The sequence below is a fragment of the Tupaia chinensis genome, unplaced genomic scaffold (assembly GCF_000334495.1).
Source record: "Tupaia chinensis unplaced genomic scaffold, TupChi_1.0 Scaffold147554_1, whole genome shotgun sequence".
Taxonomy (NCBI): domain Eukaryota; kingdom Metazoa; phylum Chordata; class Mammalia; order Scandentia; family Tupaiidae; genus Tupaia; species Tupaia belangeri.
Genome location: NW_006207406.1, coordinates 2185248 through 2203183, shown reverse-complemented (window position 1 = coordinate 2203183; position 17936 = coordinate 2185248). Strand labels below are relative to the sequence as shown.

At 36.7% G+C, this 17936-nt stretch overlaps 3 pseudogenes; 2 read left to right on the top strand and 1 right to left on the bottom strand.

Moving 5' to 3' along the window:
* Positions 1 to 10041: 10041 nt before the first annotated feature.
* Positions 10042 to 10691, top strand: LOC102478901 (60S ribosomal protein L10a-like; annotated as a pseudogene).
* Positions 10692 to 13091: 2400 nt separating this feature from the next.
* Positions 13092 to 13772, bottom strand: LOC102478461 (elongation factor 1-beta pseudogene; annotated as a pseudogene).
* Positions 13773 to 13926: 154 nt separating this feature from the next.
* Positions 13927 to 14152, top strand: LOC102484777 (cytochrome c oxidase subunit 6C-like; annotated as a pseudogene).
* The last annotated feature ends 3784 nt before the right edge of the window (positions 14153 to 17936 follow it).

The following is a 17936-nucleotide window of genomic DNA, read 5'->3' as shown; positions in this document are numbered from 1 at the left end:
TAAATAAAATCATAGAAAGTAAAACCATGGATAAGGGGAGATTACTATCTACATAGTGCGTATATGCTATGTACATATACAGATTGTTTAGTATTAAAGTATTGCTCCAGCCATAGATAATCTTGTTTATCAATCCTTGTCACAGTCTCACACTCCTCACCTCCTGCCCATGAGGTATGCTCATAAAACAAAGCTCTGCTCAGCAAATAGATGCACAGCTAAGACAGCTGGTCCTTACTGTCTCTGCCACAGACCTCAACCATGGGATCTTGCTTCTATTTAGAGAAACAGCAGAAATACTACCCACCAAAATGGACAAAGCAAGCCATTGATCTCATTTATTTAACCCAGCTCCTTATAGTTCACTCAATCTGCTCCTCCTTCCTTTATCCAATTCTCTCCATCAATCAAAGAATGGGGGATTGCCAAGAATACAAGTTTTGTGAATCACAAACCTGAAATATGGCCACTGCAGAAATTTTGAGCCTACCTTTAAAAATAAGATAGCAATAGTCTAGTAGTTTCTAGCACACATAAAAATGACTCCAAAGTTTGTCAGCTATAGCTTAGTCAATGCTCACTCTCACATAATGCTACATTAAAATTTTTGACAGGTTTCTTCACTATAGAACTAATGAGCCCCATTAGTCTTCAAGAAAAAAGGAAAATTGTACAGTGTTTTGCACCCATTTATGAGCTGGGAACTTTCTTCTTTGAAGCATGTGTGGAAAAAAATAATTTACTAATTACATAAGAAATTTTACTATAAATAGACATCTTTAAGAATTATCATGCAAAAGAAAAGTACAAAGAGCCACTATAAAAAGAAAAATAATATGCAGGCAATTTGAGAACTCATTTTATCAAATAACAAGATAAATTAAAAGAAGCTTGTTTCTAAATATCAGGGACGGGCTTTGGGCCTTACTGCAGAATATCAGTAGCCACAATAATTAAAGTTAATAAAGAATAAGAATGTCCAATTGTCAAGCACACCCTTAAATCAGAAATTGAGATTTATGAGACCAAGATAGGGTCAGAATCAAAAGGGTCAACATTTGGCATGAAATTGACACAGTTAATATAAAGCTAAATCATCCAAAGTCGCCCCTACCTGCCCACTCAAATACAAAGCTCTAAAGCTAAAATAACATGATTCAAGGTTAGTATCTCAGCATTAACCCAAGTACTAAAATGTAAAATGTAGGTAAAAAATATTTTAGGCAAAATAAATGATGTCCTAAAAAAAAAAAAATCTGTTTTTTTAATTATCATAGAAAATAGCCATGTATATCTTTTTCTTTTTTTTTTTTTTTTTTTGAGAGGTTTTTGCTATAGGGCACATGCACTCGCCAGAAAGACAGAGAGAGACAGAGAGACAGAAAGCAAAAAATCACCCCCCGGGGGGGATGGCCACATGGCAATCCCTTCTCCATTCTCTTCTGAGGATCTTGGGCATGCATGCACACACGCCCAGTATGAGTTTAAGCCACCAGGTCCAGGACTCGAACCGCAGTTGGCTACATGGGAGTTCAGCAACATAGCCATTACACTAACTGCTGGTCCTTTTTTTTTTTTTCTATTCTAAAATTTCTGAAGAAAAAGACAAGCTAATCATTCTGGGAAGAAAACATGATTCTTGTGTCTAATTTAGAAAAGCCTACAACTACTCACAACTACACCTAGAAACACTCAAAATCTAAATAATATAATATGATATACAGTCTTTTGGAAAGAAATTTTCTGGCACACAATAGCCTTATGGGAGCTCAATGTTTTAGGAAAGCTTATCTGTTTTTTAGTAATAGAGAGGGCATATGTAATTAATTTTGAAAACAAAAAAGATGTATCCAGCTTACATTACTAATACTATCATAAAACAAACTAAATATGATCACAGTAACTAACACTGTGTTATTAAAGTTAATATATTCATTTAATAGATAATATTAAATGCTTTCCATACACACTGAACTAGCAGTATTTACTATTTATTAATGAATGTGTCTATGTCTAATAATTTCATATATTTAATTCTCCCAAGCATACTGAGATCAAAAAGGTTTTAAAATTTTTTATAGTTATGTATTTTTAGTTCTCTACAGCAGTGGTTCACAAATCTTTTAGCACCAAAAACCATTTCTGTAGAAGACATTTTTACCATGGACAAAGGATAGTGGGCAGGAGGATGTTTTCGAGATGATACAAGCACATTACATTTATTATGCACTTTATGTCTATTATTATTACACTGTAATATATAATAAAATAATTACACAACTCAGCGTAACAGTATTCGCAACTACTCTATAGCACTAGCATCACCACCTCAGCTCCACCTCAGGTCATCAGGCGTTAGACTCTCATAAGAAGCACAAAACCTAGATCCCTCACCTGCACAGTTCATGGTTCAAGCTCCTGTGAAAAGCAGATACTGCCACTGACCTGACAGGAGGCAGAGCACAGGTGGAAATGCAAGTGATGCTGAACAGTTATAAAGTCAGAGGAAGCTTCAGTCATTCGCCTGCCACTCTCCTTCTGCTGCGCAGCTTAGTTCCCAGAGGTTGGGACCTCTGCTCTATAGAGATCCACGAAAGGAAGATAACTTATGCAAATCCTAAGTTGGAATGAATCTTTTAAGTTGTGTATTCCGTGAGATTTACCATATTTATATACAGATTTGGATGTCATACTTTTTTAATATTTATTTAATTCCATTTGTTATTATTATTTTTTTAATTTGACCAGGGAGAGAGAAAGGGAATGCGAGATAGCAAGCTGCCAGATCCGAGACTCAGACTACAGTCAAGCATGTGAGAATCCAGCACCTTTAACCACCCCATCACCTGCTTACCCCAAGATGTCATACTTCTTAAAAATATTGAGTCAGTTTACCTTTTTTTTTTCCTTAGGCTTTTGAACAGTACATGATTTGGTCAGGCATTTTGTGATTAAAAAAATACATGATTACAAAGAAAAAAAGCATTATGCATGGTTTATTCATCTGACGTTTTAATTTTATAAATTAAAAATTCTAAAAAATTAAATTAAGGGTCTTGCCAGTGGCATGGTTGTTAAGGCTACTGGATCCCACATGGCCAACTACACAGTTCAAGTACAGGGCCCGGTAGCTTGAAAAACATGCCAAGCACTTGTGTGTGTATGCCCAAAATCTCAAGAAGAAAATGGAGAAGAAAGGATGGTGGTGTGGCCATCCCCCTTTGGGGGTAAGTTCTCATTTTCCCTCTCTCTCTCTCTCTGTTCCTCTGTCTCTCTCCAGCAAGTGCACGTGCCCTATAGCAAAAACATTTTTTTCTAGTTACAACTGCACTGTAATTTTCTTCTGAAACATTTTTTTAAATTAATTAATTAATTTACATTCATTCCCTGAGCATCGTCACAGCATACAAAATGTGATTTCCCATCCAGAATATACTGCATAGTGGCTTAATCATACATATCATTATAATAACATTATCATAAATAACTTTCTATTTCTAGTTTCATACACACACACACACACACACATATATGTCTATATATTTTTTACCCCTATTTCTCACCTTCTGCCTTTCCCACCATCCTCCCATACTATCTCAGGTTACAGTTGTTTTCCATTCCTTTTTTTCCCCACATTTTATTGAGTCACAAAATTTCTTAAACAATCTAACTACTTTCAATAACAAGTTCAGCTAGTATGTACATGTCTGTGAATACATGTCTGACTTTAGGCGAGAAACTCTCAGTAGAATGAATGTATTATAAGGTAGCACCTACCTAATGCTATATAGCTTACTACAGTCATTAAATAGGTATTTTTAATATTTTTTTTATTTTAAGAAAAGCAGTTTTAGTTTTAATAAATTGAAGAAATGCTAAGGAAATTTACCTAAAACTTAAAGCCAGGAAACAGGTAAGGATTCTGTTCAAATAGTAGGTACATGAACCTATCAACTCAAGACAGGACAAAAAAATCCTTAAAACTGGAAAACAAAGCCTAGAAGAAAATCAGCAATGTTTTAGTCAAAAGTCATAAAATGCTATTTCACCAGTTCAGTCTCATGTACTTTATTTTCTGTTGTGTTTTGATCTTCTCGATTAAATTTTGGGATATAATATTCAACTCCATTACATGAGTAATCTTAATTTGCAAAAGGGAAGATTTTCATTGTTTACAGGAACAGCGAAATAATATGTGATTTAAGCATCATTTTTAAGGCAAATCTGTTCACAATCAACACAGCTGTTACTCACTAGGTAATCGACATTGTATTTGAGATGAAAAAAAAGTTACTCTACTCTTGTGAGTCTTAAGAACTGAGAAGCTAAACCTACCATGTTTTCTGTTTTGTTTTTGCAACATGTTTGTTTAATTACTCATTGCAAACAATGAGATGCATTAGAAATAATAACTTAAGAATAAAGTAGGGCAGGCTTAGTGGCTCAGCACTGATGTGTTACTCAAGCAAAGATGGATCCATATGGAAGATAGCAGGTTTGGTTCTCTGGTTAACTTGTACATGCTAGTCACAGAGGACCATGATACCTGGGGGTATTGTAGTGTGAGACCCTGCTAAGAATGTTTGTCTTTCTCTCACTTACTCTCCTTAAAAAAAATGACATTTGAATGGAGAAATTGGGTTATACACATAGTTCATTTAGTCTAGTAATCTGCAAACAATATAAGATTTTATGGAAAAAAGAAGCCATTTTTTCAACATTATTATTTACATCACATACATGAAAAAAACTGAGACTGAGAAATCTGAAGTAATTAGCCAAAATTCATAGAGTTTATGAATGGAAGAATTGGGCTTCACCCACCACTAATGGCTAAAATCACCATGTAGGCATTTCCATTAGATTGGAATCACCAAAACTGCCCATTTCACCCTACACTGAACTTCCAATTTCAAATAAACAAAAACACAGAATGCATTCTATAACCCAACTATGTCCAATCTTGCAAATTGCTATCATAAATATTTCTGTTTTCTGAGGCTAGAAAAATATTTCATAGTCGATTTTTTTTTTTTAATTTGCTATAGGGTATGTGCACTCACAAGAAAGAAACAGAGAGAAGAGGGGAAATGAGAAAGCACCCAATGGGTGGAAGGCCACACCACAATCTCTTCTTTCATCTTCCTCAGGATTTTGGGCACGCACACACACATGCCCTGGTATGTGTCTCAAGCCTCTGGGTCTGGGACTAAAACCATGCTGTAGACCATGTGGGATCCAGTGACCTTAACGACCACACCACCAGGTGGTCCTAGTTTGGGTTTTAATAAATTATTTTATGCATAAATTTTCTTTCAGGACAAAGATGCACATGATAGTTCATATACTTAGGAAAGGCATATTGAGACCAGCAGTCGACATAATGGCTATGTCACTGAACTCCCATGTAGTCGACTGCAGTTTGAGTCCCGGACCCAGCAGCTTAAACGCACGCCAGGTGCATATGTGTGTGTACCCAAGATCCCGAGAGGAGAATGGAGGAGAAGGGATTGTCGCATGGCCATCTCCCCTGGGAGGCTGATTTCTCGCTTTCTGTCGGTCTCTCTGTCTTTCTGGTGAGTGTGCGTGCCCTATAACAAAAATCTCTCCAAAAAAAAAAAAAAACCGGAAAGGCCTATTAAAAGAGCTAACTGCATTCAAAGAAATCCTGCAGGGACACAATCTCTAGCCCCACTTTTAAACTTCCCATTAGAGTCAAGGCTCATATCCAAACACTGTTCTTTGCCTATTGGACAAGGTCTTCCTAAAGTTAAATCTCTTAGTCATTCAGCCTGGATCAGGAGTTTAGGCTCCAGAGCACCACAGTAGGGAAAAGTCTTCTTCAATGATATTCTAGGCTTATTATTTTTATTATTATAAAGGAATTGAGTCTGTAATAATCACCTTAAAAAAAGAACAAATTTTAAAGGTATCCCATATGTAAAGAATCACTTCTAGAGGGCCAGACAGTGGTGCAGCTAATGCAATGCTTTGTGAGGCTGAAACACATTGGAAGGTTCTAGGCCTATATCCAGAGATCTCTCTAAATATGTCCAGTACAAGCATGTCCATATTTTTAAGCTGGTTAGGGATGGGGGCAGATCATGGTGTGGGGACCCATCTGGGGGTATTGTCTCTGACCAGTACACTTAACATGTATATTGGTATATTTAAAATTATATGACATTTTTAATGTTATATGGTATATTATTTTAGCATAACTAAAATTTGATCTAAACTTTCAGCAGTATCAGTGGAGAGAAGATAATTCACCAAAAGTGGCAGATCTTGTCCTTCAGAGATGTAGGGTGGCTCCACCTTCTTCCAAATTCCACTCCACTGGTTCCCTCCCTGTCCCAAAGTATAGGATAGGTCTATTAGGTGGGCCCCCTCACTGCCTATCACAATAGAGCTCTCCTTACCCAGCAGAACATCCTCTGATAAGGTACTGACAGGATGAAGTAAAGCCATCTACCTGCTATGGCATCCACTGCCCCACAGGAAACTCACACATCCCTACCAATCTTTAGAAATACAGGCTGAGCCCTTTTTTGGCTGAAACCATGGAGGGCATTCAAGAGAAGAAAAATAAGATCCCTGCTGTGGCAGAAACCAAGAAAAAGGCTCCTGCTGCAGCGGAAGCCACCAAGAAAAACATTCTTCCTGTGCTAGAAACCCTTAAGAAAAAAACAAAGGAATTTTGCAGAGCTGAAGATCAAGTGCCTGAGAAAGAAGTTTGCTCAAAAATGCTTCGAAGAGCAAGGAGGAAGCTTATCTATGAAAAAGCTAAGCACTATCATAAGGAATATAGATGTACAGAACTGAGATTTGCATGGCCAGGATGGCAGGAAAAGCTGGCAATTTCTATGTACCTGCAGAACCCAAATTGGCATTTGTCATCAGGATCAGAGGTATCAATGGAGTGAGCCCAAAGGTTCGAAAGGTATTGCAGCTTCTTCATCTTTGCCAGATCTTCAATGGCACCTTTGTTAAGCTCAGCAGGCCTCAATTAACATGCTGAGAAGTGTGGAACCATATATTGCATGGGGGTACCTGAACCTAAAGTCAGTAAATGAACTGATCGATAAACGTAGTCATGGCAAAATCAATGAGAAGCGAATTGCTTTGACAAATAACTCTTCGATTGCTCAATCTCTTGATAAATTTGGCATCATCTGCATGGGGACCAGATTCATGAAATCTATACTGTTGAAAAACACTTCAAAGAAGCAAATAACCTTCCTATGGCCCTTCAAATTATCTTCTCCATGAGCTGGAATGAAGAAAAAGACCACCCATTTTGTAGAATATGGAAATGCTGGCAACAGGGAAGACCAGATCAACAGACTTATTAGAAGGATAAACTAAGGTATCCACCGTGATTATTTCTGTAATCCGATCAGTAAATAAACAGTGGCTGTTTTCAGACTGCAATATACTGTTGTATTAGTAACTTTTTTGGTAACTTGTCTCTGCCTTGCCTTAACTATTTTGACGCATCTTGGTGATTGGTAAAATTAAGCCAAAACTTCTGTAAGGCTAGGGTCCATTTTTGTCATTTTGTAAAAACCACTTAGAGATTGTTGAAAGGTTTTTCCTACACCAGGAAGGCCTAATGTTTCCCTTTGTGAATTTTGCTGATTAAAAATGGGTTTATTCAAAGAAAACTTATTTCAAGGCATTCATGCATGATTTGTAGGTAAGGTAATAAAATAAAAGTCAGTTCACCAAAGGAAGGAAGGAAGGAAGGAAGGAAGGAAGGAAGGAAAGAAAGAAAGAAAGAAAGAAAGAAAGAATGAAAGAAAGAAAGAAAGAAAAGAAAAGAAATATAGTCCAACACTAGACACCTTCTGTTTTTGCCCATTGTGTTTCCCTAGTTCTTCTCAAATAGGCATTGGGTCAGTCAGCTCCATAAGCACACTACTCCAACCTGCTCTTGTCAGAATTTCCATTCTCTACAAACAAACAATTTGGAAGCTAAATATTCTTTATCTCTTTTCTCTTTTTCCCCTTTATTCTCTATCCCTCTTTCTCCTTCTCCCTTGTGTACACTGCTGGGCGTATGCTTATAGGAGCTTGATATGTGGTTAGGAACTACAGATCTGGTTTGAGACCTGGAGAGACTGTCACACTACATCTCCCTTAGAATAGGAGGTTAACTATCCCTATCCCGTATGTTCTTGGTTTTTGTCCTCAGTCCATTACAAAAGCTAAAGACCCACTCAGTAGCCTAATATATATGTTAATGCAAAGACAACATGTGGGGAATGATATACCCAAAATGGTGGCCATTGTTTCAAGAAGTAAAAATGCAGAGATTTAAAAGTTCTTGAGCAAATCAATATGTTTCTTTTTATATAATTTTATAACTTTCTATGAACCAGTTCCTATAGCTTGCTAGTCTCTCTCTCTTTGTCTCTCTCTCTCTCTCTCTCTCCCTCTCCTTTTTTTTTCTAACTCTCTCTCCCTCTCTCTTTTGTATTCTAGAGAAAACAAGCCAAAATTTTTTTCTTGATGAAAAAGAAAATGTCTTTCCTTTGGTCTTCAATAATACAGACATTTTTACTTTGAAATCTCATCTACTTTTTCTCTTTTAATTGTATGCATATATATGGAAATGGGATACCAAAATAAAAGATATCAGAAATTTCAAAATTAAAATGTCCACCTATTTACTAAATAAAATCTTAATACAGTCATGAAACATGAAAAACCTTGCAGAGTATTTTTCTCAAGAATAGGTAAACTACAATTTGTTTAAGTTTTATAACAAACTTTCTTTCAAAAAGGAAAGTGCACTAAACTTGAGACGTTGATCTTGAGTCTAAAATCAACCTGTGTATCAATGGGCTATATTCATAATAGAGACTTTTCTTCAAGAAGTTAACACATAATGAAATTAAACACCAAAACACTCACATTATTTGGCCTGCTCCTTGCTCTAACCAAGAAACTCTAGAAATGGAAGGGCAGGGTGGGGGGTGGAGGGGTGCGCAATGGCCAAACAGAAGACATGGAAGCATTCCTATGAGGAGGACATGGAAGCCTGACTTACTTCCAAAAGCAGTCTTTGACAATTTCAGGACACAAAGCCTACGATCTTTCCATGTTTGCAACTGGTAAAATCCTGTTAACTGAAAAAGGAAGTGCAAATTATATATTCTGAAACAAAAAAAGAAAGTCAGTGGAAGTAATGTATTTATAGGATATAGTTTTCACACTTAAACTAAGTTATCCTGAAGGACCTGCACAGCTCCCAGAGACAGTAAAGCATTGCAGCCCTTTGGCTGGGTCTTCAGTCGCTAGGTAGGCCCTCTGTAGGTCTCATAGCCAGGAAGGAAGAAGCAGGGTTGTGGGTTGTGAAATTTTCCCCATATTCTCCTGCAAAGATCTGTGCAAATCCCAGAGACAGTGAGGAATCAGGGCTATTTGACAGAGTCTTCTATCACCCACCAGTCCTCTGCAGGTCCTAGAGCCAGAGAGGAGCCACCTCATCAGACCCACATGTAGAGTAACCATAGCCTTATCTGCTACCTTGAGGTCAGCCTCTCCAAGAAAGTGCTCAGCCAAACAGAAATTAGAAAATTTGGGGAACAAGTGAGAATCTGGTGCAGAGCTAAATTATACCAAAAAGAAGTACACAAGCATACAGCCCCAGAAACCTACCCAAAATAGGTAAGGAAAAGAAAATACCACCTGGGATGCCTAGAAAACAAAGCAGAGCCTCAATAAACAGGAGAAAATTAGGGAGCATATAACCCTCAAAAGAACACAGCAACTCCTCAACAACTATGGAAAAAAGAAAATAAAAACACAAGAAATACCAGAAATTTCAGAAACAAAATTCAGAATATTCATCACGAGATGTAAGAAATAATGGAAAACCAACTCCATGATATTAGAAAATCATTCCTTGACATGAAAGACGAATTTCATAAAGAGATAGACATCCCCCAAAAAAGAATCAAACATAACTTCTGGAGATAAAGAATAAAATGTAAGAAGTCAAGCTCTTTTCCAGCTATTACAGCATGAAGCACCATGAATAGCAAAGTCTCTCGTGACTCCCTGTACAAGGCAGTGCCGGAAATCCGATGTGGGAAATTCTGCCCGGGAACCAACACAAGTGCCGGAAGTTTTGGGAAACGGTGGAGCTGCAGATCACCTTGAAGAACTATGACCCTCAGAAGGAAAAACACTTTTCAGGCACCATCAGTCATAAGTCCATTCCCTGTCCCAAGTTTTCCGTGTGTGTCCTGGGAGACCAGCAGCACTGTGACAAGGCCAAGGCTGTGGACATCCCCCACATGAACACTGAGGTGCTGAGAAACTTAGCAAGAATAAGAAGCTGGTCAAGAAGCTGGCCAAAAAGTATGATGCCTTTTTGGCCTCAGTCCCTGATCAAGCAGATCCCACGAATCCTGAGCCCAGGTCTAAATACGGCAGGCAAATTCCCTTCCCTGATGACACACAATGAGAACATAGTGGCCAAAGTCAATGAGGTGAAGTCCACAATCAAGTTCCAGATGAAAAAAGTGCTGTGTCTAGCTGTGGCCTTTGACCATGTGAAGATGACAGATGAAGTACAACATCCACTTGGCTTCCTGGTGTCATTACTCAAGAAGAATTGGCAAAACATCCAGGCTTTATACATCAAAAGCACCATGGGCAAGCCCCAGTGTCTGTATTGAAGTACATCTTAATAAATTGAAGTGCCACCAAAAAAAAAAAAAAAAAGGCAAGAAATCAAAATCTCCCTTGAAAGCATCAATAGCAGATTGGACAGTGCAGGAAAAAGAATCTCTGATCTAGAAAACAAAGCCTCTGACTTAATCCAAACCATGAAAAAGAATTTTTTTTAAATGTGGATTAATATACAGAAAATACTAAACACCATTAAACGCCCATATCCCATATCCATATAATGAGAGTTTGAGAAAGCAACAAAGTTAGTAAAGGCATAGAAAACCTCTTTCATGAAATACTATCTGAAAATTTTCCAAATCTAGAGAAACATAAAGACATACAAATTCAGGAAGCACAAAAGCTACCAAACAGAATCAACCTAAGAAGATCATCTCCAAGGCACATCAGAAGCAGACCTGTCTGACAAAGACAATGACAAGATTCTAAAAATGGCAAGAGAAAAGCATCAAGTTACATATAAGGGGTATTTTATCTGGTTAATATCAGATCTCCCAATTGAAACAATGCAGGCAAGGAAAGAATGGAAAATATATTCAGAACTCTAAAAGAGAAATAATTCCAACCAAGAATCCTATACTTGGCAAGATAATCCTTCAAATGGAAAAAAGAAACAAAAATATTATCAGATAAACAAAAACTAAAAGAATTTTTGAAAGCTGGGACCAGCAGTTGGCATAATAGCTATGTCGCTGGACTCCCATGTAGTCAACCCTAATTTGAGTCCCAGACCTGGTAGCTTAAACTCACACCAGCCGTGTGTGTGTGCGTGCCCAAGATCCTGAGAGGAGAATGGAGAAGGAATTGTGGTGTGGCCATCCCCCGTGGGGGGTGATTTCTTGCTTTCTGTCTCTCTATTTCTCTCTGTCTTTTTTGGCGAGGACATGCACTCTATAGCAAAAACCTCTCCAAAAAAAAAAAAAAATTTATGAAAGCTAGGCCAGTTCTTCAAGAAGTACTGAAAGGAGGAAAACTAAAGAGAGAGAAATAGAAATAAGAGAACACAAAACAACCAGGAAAATTACTAAAATAAACAAAATACAAAGATAAGTATGCAAACATCAATAATAATATTAATAGATTAAAGTCTCCAATCAAAAGACACAGAGTGTCAGAATGGATTGAAAACAAACAAGCAAACAAACAAACAGCCTTCTGTCTCCTGCCTACAAGAAACATACCTCTCTGATAAAGATATAGACTGAACATGAAGGGCTAGAAAGAGGTACTTCTTTCATGCAAAAAGAAATCAATAAAAGGTTGGAGTCATGATATTGATATCAGACAAAATAGACTCTAAGACAAAAACTGTAGGACAAGACAGACTCCCAACATTGGAGCACTCTAATACATGAAAAGAATGCTGCTAAATCTAAAGAGAGAGAGAGAGACTGCAACACACTAACTGTTGGGGATCTCAACACTACACTGTCTCCCTGGACAGATCATCTAGACAAAAATTAAAGATATACAGGATCTAAATTATACCATAAACCAAATGGACTTGACAGATATCTATAGAACATTTCACCCAACAACCACAAAATACACATTTTTCTCATGCCCACATGGAATATTTTCAAAGATCAACCACATGATAAGACACAAAGCAACCCTTTACAAATGCAAATGTATTGAAACTGTACCTAGTGTCTTCTCTGATCATAATAGAATTAAGCTTGAAATCAACTACAGAAAGAACCCTTGAAAATACAAAAACAGCTGGAAACTAAACAATCTACTCCTGAATGACTTCAGGACCACTAAAGAAATTAAGACTGAAATAAAAAGATTTATTCAAACCAACAATAACAAGCATATGAGCTTCCATAACTTATAGGACACAGCAAAAGCAGTCAGAAAAGGGAAGTTTATAGCAATTATGTCTCATAAGAAAAAAAAAAAAAGAAAGGTAGCAAATAGACAACCGAACAACAGATCTCAAGGATCTGAAAAAAATGGCAACAAAAGAACAAAAAAAATAAAAAGGAGAAAAGAAATAATAAAGAATACAGCTGAAATCAAAGAAATTGAGACTAAAAGACCTATACAAAAAATAAATAAAACCAAAGGCTGGTTCTATGAGAAAATAAACATAAATGGCATACCATTAGCTAAATCAATCAAAAAGAACAGAGAGAGGAATGAGATAAATAATATAGGCAGTATTACAAGAGACATAGCAGAAATACAAATAATCATGAGAGAATATTATGAGCGACTATATGCCAACAAACAATACCTAGGTAAGATGGACAAATTTCTAGACACATATACTCTGCCAAGATTGAATAAGGAAGACATAAGAAAGCCTAAATAGATTTTCTTTCTTTTTTTTTTTAATCCTTCAAGTTTTTTTATTTAAGTGCAACAATCCATGGTAGATTTTAGATCTTGTTGAAGGCAGCCACATCCACGGACTGCACATAGTCCTCAAAAGCAGTAATCTGCTCCTCCAGCATGTCTGTTCCAAACTTATCATCTTCAACTACACACTGTATTTGAAGTTTTTTAGTTCCATATCCCACTGGAACTAATTTAGAGGAGCCCCAGACCAAGCCATCTGCTTGAATGCTTCTGACGCATTCCTCTAATTTTGCCATGTCTGTCTGGTCATCCCAAGGCTTCACATCTAACAACATGGAAGACTTGGCAACTAGTGCGGGCTTGTTGGCTTTCTTTGACTCATACTGTGCAAGACGTTCTTCCCTTAGCCTCTTTGCTTCTTCACTTTCCTCCTCCTCATCAGATCCAGAGAGATCAATGTCATCTTCATCATCTTTATTCTCGGAAGCTCCACTTCCTGTGGTGTCTTCCACAATGGCAGGGCCATACTTGCCCAAAGCTTTCTTCACTCCTGGCAGACTGGCCTCTTCCTTCTCATAGGACTTGATGTGATTATACCAACGGAGGGCATGACACAAGTCAGCTGGCATTGGCCCAGAGACTGCTTCAAATACTGCCACGTCTGCTTGTGATGGAACATACCCCTTGATGTAGCTCTTGTCCTCCAGGTAATTGTTGAGCACCTGGAGTCCGGTGGGACTTTTCAGATCTTCAAAACCCATGGCGTGGATTGTCTCTGGGAGCTGGGAAGCAGCTGTGAGAAAGAGTGCAGGCGATCCGAGCCTGGCGCTTACCAGAAAAAAAAAGGCAAGAAAGCCTGAATAGATTTTCTTCTTTGGCCAGTAAGGACGTTGCTGTTGAGGCACAGTAACTGCCATGGCTTCCAGTGCTTTTGTGAAACCTCAGATGCGTGGCCTTTTGGCCAAGCGTCTGTGATTTCATATTGTTGAAGCATTCATTATATACCTGAGTGTTGCAGCTTTCTGTAAGTTTGCTGTGGCTGAACCAAGGAAGAAGGCATATGCAGATTTCTACAGAAATTGATTCCATGAAAGATTATTACAAGATGAGGAAGGCTGGTATCTTTCAGAGTACAAAGTGATTTTGGAATGTAAAGAACGTCATTGATTGATGCCATTTTCCTGACCTATGAAACATGAATACATGGGCTAAAGAATAGTTTCTCTTGATAAATAAATACTGTGGACAGAAAAAAAAAAAAAAAGCCTGCATAGACCAATAACAAGCAATGATATTGAATCAGTAATAAATGGTCTCCAAACAAGGTCCCGATAGCTTCACTTCTGAATTTTATGAAACATTTAAAGAAGAGCTAGCCCCAGTTCTTCTCAAACTATTTCTAAAGATCCAAAAGTAAAAAAGCTTTCAAATTCATTCTATGACATTTTCATCGCACTAATCCCCAAAATAGACAAGGACATAATTAAAAAAGAAAACTACACCCCAATATCCCTGATGAATATAAATGCAAAAAAAATTAGCAAGATACTAGCAAACCATATCTAACAACACATTTAGAAGATTATACACCATGACCAGGTAGACTTTATCCCAGAGAGGCAAGGGTGGTTCAACATGCATGAAATGATAAATGTAATAAATCACATCAATATAAGGAAAGTTAAAAAAAATGATCATATCAATTGATGCAGAAAAAGCATTTGATAAAATACAATATCCCTTTGCAATTAAGATTCTCAGCAAAATAGGGGCCAGCAGTTAGCGTAATGGCTATGTCGCTGGAATCCCATTTAGTCGACCGCGGTTCACGTCCTATCACATCAATATAAGGAAAGTTAAAAAAAATGATCATATCAATTGATGCAGAAAAAGCATTTGATAAAATACAATATCCCTTTGCAATTAAGATTCTCAGCAAAATAGGGGCCAGCAGTTAGCGTAATGGCTATGTCGCTGGAATCCCATTTAGTCGACCGCGGTTCAAGTCCTGGACCTGGTGAATTGTGGCATGGCCATCCCCCCCGGGGGGTAATTTCTTGCTTTCTGTCTCTGTCTCTGTCTTTCTGGTGAGCGCACATGCCCTGTAGCAAAACATAAAAACCTCTCCAAAAAAAAAGAGTCTCAGCAAAATAGGCTTAGAAGGGACATTTCTCGACACAATTAAAGCCATGTATGACAAATCCATAGCTAACATCATACTGAATGGTAAAAACCTAAAATCGTTTCCACTAAAAACTGAAACAAGGCAAGACTGCCCACTTTCTCCTCTCCTTTTCAACATAGTTCTGGAAGTCCTAGCTAATACAATCAGGCAAGAGAGTAAAATAAAGACACTCAAATAGGAACAGATGTGAAATTATCTCTATTTTCAGATGGCATAATTATATGCATAGAAAACCTAAAGGAATCCTCAAAAAAAAAATAAATGAATAAATAGAATAAATCCTCAAAAAAAAAATAAATGAATAAATAAATAAAAGAAAGAAAAAGAAAAAGAAAACAACTCCTGGAAGTGATAAATAAATACAGTAAGGTGGCAGGATACAAAATCAACATACAAAAATCTATAGCATATTTATACACCAACAATAAACAGACCAAGGCAAAATTGAAGAAAACAATCCCACTTAAAGATCAAAAATAATAATAATGGTAATAATAATAATAAATAAGATACCTAAGAATAACTCTAACCAAGGAAGTAAAAATACTCTACAAGGAATGTTATGAGAAAATAAAAAAAGAATGTGTAAATGATACACAAAAGTGGAAAACATCTCATGTTCCTGGATTGGAAGAATTAATGTAATCAAAATGTCAAGTCTGCCCTAACTAATCTAAATTCAGTGCAATCCTGATCAAATTATCAGAAATATTCTTCACAGAAAAAGAAAAAAATCAAAAATGTATTTGAAATCATAAAGGGCCCTACATTGCCAAAGCAATACTGTGGAAAAAGAATAAAGTAGGAAGCATTTCACTTCCTGACCTCAAAATATATTACAAAGCTGTGATAAGCAAAACAGAATGATACTAGCACAAAAACAGGCATGTGGACCAATAGAACAGAAAAAAGAATCCAGAAATAAATCTCAAAACATACAGCCAACTAATTTTTGATAAAGGGCACCAGACAATGTAGTAAGAAAAAGAAAACCTCCAGCAAATGATGCTGTAAAAACTGGATATCCATCTACAGAAAAACAAAACTACATCCCTATTTCTCACCACTAACAAAAATCAACTCAAAGTGGATCGAAGATCTCAACATAAAACCTCAAAGTAAAAAACTACTGGTAGAAGACACAGAAGAAACTCTTGAACACACTGGAGGAGGAAAAGGTTTCTTAAATAAGACCCCCCAAAGCAAAGGTGATAATCCGAAAAATAGACCAGTGGTACTACACAAGGCTAAAAAGTTTCTGCACAGCAAAAGAAACAATAACTAGAATGAGGAGACACCCTCAGAAAGGGAAAATGTATTTGCAAACTATGCCTCAGATAAGCGACTAATAATTAGAATATACAGGGAATTCAAACAGCTTACCCACAAACACACACAGAAACACACACAAAAACAAAGACAAAAATCAATCCAATTAAAAGATGGGAAAATTAACTGAATAGACAACTCTCAAAGAAAGACCTATGAATAGCCAAAACAAGCATATGAAAAAAGAAATGTTCAATGTTTCTTCTCACAAGGTAAATGCAAATCAAAACTATAATAACATACCACTTAACCCCAATCTGAATGGCTAATATTTAAAAAAATGATAAATGTTGGAGAGGTTCTGGTGAAAAGGGAACCCTCCAACACTGTTGGTGGGAATTTAAATTAGTACAGTCACTGTGGTGAACAATATGAAGGCTCCTCAGAAATGTACAAATAGAACTATTAAATGACCCAGTAATTCCACTCCTGAGCATACACCCAAAGGATAGGAAAAACACTCAGTGGGAAAAACACTTGCACATCAATGTTCATAGCAGCATTACTGACCAATGCTAAGACTTGGAATCAACCCAAAGTCCAAAAACAGATGAATTGATTGAAAAAATGTGGCACATATACAATATGGAATACTATTCAGCCATAAAGAACAAAGAGATACTGATATTTGGTACAAAGAGGATGAATATGAATATTCACACTCTATGGCAGAAACTGAAAGACTGGAGGATATAGAAGCATGGAGAAGGGTTGTGGATACTGGAGACCATAAATGTATGTGTATAATATCTTTGACTGGACTGGTGTGCCATATAGTCATGCTTGGAAAATCACTTTACAAGTTTTTGTGATGTACAGTGATTGAATGTATAAAATAAAAAGAAAAAAAAGAGAAAGATCTAATGCTAAATGAAGCAAGTCAGACTATGAATGACAGAATTTGTATACCCCTGCTTAATATATACTGAATATTATCTCCACTCTATGGCAAAAACTGGAAGACTAGAAGGTGTAATAACAAGAAGGGTTACTGAAGATAGTAGAACTAGGAGGGGGTGGCTAGCTGGGGGAGCATGGGGGAGAATGGGGGGGAAATATTTAATAGAAACAAATATGAAAAGTTAGCTGTTGATGATAATGTCAATGATAATATCCATGACTTGACTTATATGTACTGTACTCACACTGGAAAAAAAAAAAAAAAAACATTTTGTATGCTATAAAGATATATAGTGAATAAATATAAATAAAAGATAACCATTAAAAAAAACTATGCTATCCTTCCTTATTCATTAATTTTTTTAAAAAAAATTAACCTCTTTGAAAAGAAGAAAATATAATTTTAACCAAAAATTAAGTACTATGTAACAGATATACTGACACATTAATTTTAAAATAAATGTTACTGCATTCCACTTTTGAAAGTATTGTCTTCTAGCCAGCCAGTGAC